This window comes from Chenopodium album, chromosome 23, assembly GCF_948465745.1.
Source record: "Chenopodium album chromosome 23, dcCheAlbu1.1, whole genome shotgun sequence".
Taxonomy (NCBI): domain Eukaryota; kingdom Viridiplantae; phylum Streptophyta; class Magnoliopsida; order Caryophyllales; family Amaranthaceae; genus Chenopodium; species Chenopodium album.
In genome coordinates this window covers 15,304,587-15,309,098 of record NC_137856.1, presented here as the reverse complement: position 1 = coordinate 15,309,098, position 4,512 = coordinate 15,304,587, and positions in this window count along the sequence as shown.

Sequence of the window (4,512 nt, the reverse complement as noted above, 5' to 3'; positions counted from 1 at the left end):
GAAATACCTTCTCTACGCATCGCGTTAGAAAGCAAACTCGATGAAGTGGAATGGACTAGAGCATGGTATAAAGAGCTAATTCTACTCGATGAAAAGCGACTAGAAGCTCTACATCATACGCAATGTTATCAAACTCGTATGGCTATACACTTCAACAAAAAGGTCAAGACTAGAAATATCAAGGTTGGGGACTTGGTATTAAAAGCACTAAGGAAAAATGTTTTGGATCCAAGAGGCAAGTTCAGGCCTAATTGGTCCGGACCATACATTGTCAAGACAATCCTTTTACCATACATTGTCAAGACAATCCTTTCAGGTGGCGCAGCTAAATTCACTGACATGGATGGCAACGAATTTTCAAATATGACGAATCTTGATCAAGTTAAGAAGTACTACCCATAATTACTTGAGTAAGATACTCAAGAGAGCTACGTTTGGTCTGATTCCTTGAGAAAGGATACGTAGGCAACCCATTAAAGGGTGCGGCCACTTTAATTTTTTAAATTCTCGCATCCCAGAATTGAAAGAATCAAGACTGCAAATAAACAAGTCTGGTGTCAGAAAAAAGACCCTGTCGCCAGACAACATTTTTGTCGCCAGGCGACAGAAGAAATACTCCGGCGACAGAACAATTAAAAGCAGCGCTGGTCTTTAGCGAGCATCTGGACAAATTTGGTGCATTTCGGGAAATTTTTTCGACTTCCGTACTCGAAGAAATCTTCCGAAAATAAATATTTTTGATTGTTTTCATTGCATTAAATGTAAAGTTAATTTAAAAAACAGCTGAAATTGCATTAATTAATAAAAAATTACATTATTAATGAAATAAAGCTTAAAGAAATTAACTTAAAACAAATTTAAATTGTCTAATAAATCAAAGGAAAAGCAATGCTCTAATCTTTCTTTTCTTTCTTAATTCGTTTCCAAGTTTTATCCGCATCTTCTTCTTCCTAATCCATCACCTTTGCTAGGAGGCACCCATTAGAAGATCTACATTCTATTTTGGTGTAGATAGTCTCTCCCTCCATTAAAACTCCATGCTTCTTCTCCACCCAAACTTTCTTTTCTGTAGAGTCAACTTTTCTTTTCCCTTTGTCTTTGTTAGAATTCTTCTTTTTAGGCATAATAGGAGTCTTAAACTCGCTTCTTCCACCTAGGCGTTCCTTAACAGGAGCTTTCTTGTCTCCCAGACGAGTCTTCACATTGATCTTCTCACTTTTGATTTGGTCCTTTTGAGATCTTCCATAAAGCCATTGCTTCACACTATTGGACAAAGAGGGTGGAACCTTCTGGGTAATCACCTCCCATAAAGGTCTAGCACACCAATACTTATCAAAGTGCTCAACTTCTTGTGAAACAGGGATTTCATAAGGACGGCGAAGATCTCTCGTAGGGATAGTTTGTGCAATGCCATATTGTCTCTTCACTCTACATGGATAATAAAAGGTTAATTTCGATAAACTAGGGAGACGACAAAAAGGTTGGTTGTTAAAACCAATCATCTTCACAATCTTCCACCAAGGGACAACCCAGTTTATGGATAAGTCACCAGCAGCAAACACCTTGCCCCACTCACGGCGACCCATCTTTAAAGAAAAGCATTTCTTTCGCCGAACAAAACAGTTGGGAGTATACTTGTCAATATCATCAGGAGGACTAATTCATCCTAGTCTCTCCATGAGCTATATCTGTAAAAATGCACATGATTAGTATTACAATACAAAAATAATTTATTAATTTCTGTAATTAAGAATATTATTTTTCTACCTGTAATTAAATTGGAGAACCTCGAAGGGGTGCTTTTGGATTCTTTTTCAATTCATCAAGACCCAACATAGTTTCTCCAACAATTAATGGCATCGGGTTTCTCCCTGATTCAATTTGTTCTAAGACAGATATGATTATTGCTTGGCCCTCATTATTTTTACCACTAGTAAGGAGATATTGGCTAAGCATGGAAAAGAGGAAAGCTCATCTTCTATAAACATGAAAAGATTCGGAGCGTGGTCTATCAAAACAAAAACCTGCAAATTCTTTTAAATCAATAGTATTACCGTGCAGTATGTTTTTTTTAGATCTTTACCCCTAAGATCAAAGAAACGCTCATAATATTTCTAATAGTACTCACTTATCCTAGGCATTACCGCAAGATTTAAGGAGGGGAAGCCTAGAATGGCTCCAAATTCATCCGGTAAAGGGCAAATTTCATCATAGAATAATTTAAAACAGTGAGAATTAGAATCCCAATATTCTAAGGCGGTATGAATAAAATCTATGTCAAGATCTACCCCCTTTATGCCACAAATACCCCCCATGTGAAAAAAGTCTAGTTCTTTTCTCTCTTTAGCAGTTAAAGAACGACACCACTCACGTGTGAAATCACAAAAATTTTTCTTAATTAAAGACATGATTAATTGTTAATTTGTTTAATTATTAATCTGCTCGAATTATGCAGAAAATGTCAGATCTGGGGGCTATTTATAAGTTTTTTCTCGCCAGAATTCGATTTATGAAAGGATTCAGAAAATCAATTATGTCGCCAAGCGACAAGTCTGTCGCGTGGCGACAACGTCTGTCACATGGCGACTGGCGACAGACTCTGTCGCGTGGCGACAGAAATAAACGGGTGACCCCAGTTTATTTTTTCCAGCGACAGCCACGCGCTTCGTAAACCGCGTTTTTCCTAATTCCAATTCGACTTTGATTTGGCCTTTCAAACCCATATCGTTTCATCTTTATCCTTTTCTCTCTCGATTAAATTAAGCTTAATTAATTTTAGGCTTATTTGAAGAATTTTAACTTCATTTTATTTTTTCATTTTTTCTTTTTGGGGGAGACAGTCGGTACCCTTCGTTAATAATAAAAATGACGAAACTTTTTGCGCAAAAATCACAATTTTTTCACACACTTACATGCACATAAAATAAAATGAAAAAATAAAATGCAAAATATAAAATGAGTTTAATAATAATAATTGCATATATACAAATGTCTAATATATGAGTCATATAACACAAATTAGACAAAGTCCTACAAAGTCAAAATAAACAATAATAAATACAGGTACAACTACGGTGCGGGAGGCCGCAAATGATGGGGTACACCCATCGCATCAAAAAACGCCGTAGTACGGGGAGTGTGTCCCTCACCATCTCCTGATCCACCAACCGTCGGATTCCGCAACTCATAGCCAGCCCAACCCGACTCACCCTGATATCCGATAGACAGCGGCTGAGGCTGTAAGGGCTGTTGCGACGACGAGCCAACCTCGTACGTCCCACCACCCATGAAAGGAGCCCCTGTCATACCTCCTCGGTTGGTCGGCCCAACTGGAACCTCCTCAGGAGATGAGGCTGAATCCTCTGCGGGAGCGGCCTCAGAACGACCACCCCGACCACCCGAAGTAGTACGGCGACGCCTCGCATCGGACCTAGTAGTCTCCCTCCTAGGCTCAGGTCTCGACCGTGTACGTGGAGAAGGAATAGGCTGTTCCTGCAAGAATGAATCAAATCAAAAAGCAAGTAAAGATAAACAAAGAAGTAATGCTAAAGCAAAAAGTAATACCTCCTCGGCATCGTTGCTACGACAAGTAGCACGGTTCCGCAACCTCACGAGCTGGCTGCGAAAGGCGTCTATGCACCTCGCCATAGCTGTCACCACCTCGCAAGAAAAAAGTCAAAATGACAAAGTTAGTAATAGTATCTGATACAAAAACAAAACAATATACAAATATGCTTACTCGAGTCTGGTGACGAGGAATGGAGCGCTCCACGAACCCCTCCTCCTCCGGAGCTGGCGAATCAGCTCCTCAATCGGCCCGTACATGCCCTGGTAGCGTATGGACATCCTCAAGGGAAGGAACTCCCTAGGACCCGCCTGATAGGGGTAAAAACAAAAGGTTAGAAATGACGTGGGGAAAACTAGGTCGTTGGGCTAATTCTCCCTAAGCCAAACAAAATTTATAAACACTCAACAAACTTAAATACAAGTATAGAGGTAAGTCAAGGGTCGAACCCAAAGGAACGGTAATGTCTAAGTGCTTCCAATTATATACCTAAGCTAGGTCGAAGACAAGGGGTAAAAGATGACTCTAACAACTAATAAAACGAAGAAACGAAACAAATATAAGAGCTAGGGATTAGGATTCACTTATAATAGCAATGAACAATGCAAATTGGAATGGAAAGTCGACTAAGTCAAGCAATGTGAGGGAAGATCAAACATGAAACCAAAAGAGCATATCAAGCTATTCTCCTAGAGGTCTAACTAGCGTCAACTACGATAAACTCTAACTAGGAAACATCACAATAAGACACCTCAATCGTGTAAATGCAAGCCACAAATCAATGGTCCGTATCAATGTGAACTTACAATGCAATCTAGTGCAATAATTAAAGTTAGCTACTCTTTAATTAATCACACACATGCACATAATCAATCAACCAAGTTTAATCACATCATCAACTCCATCAATTATCCCCAATTTACATCAATTCATTACATCATAAGCTT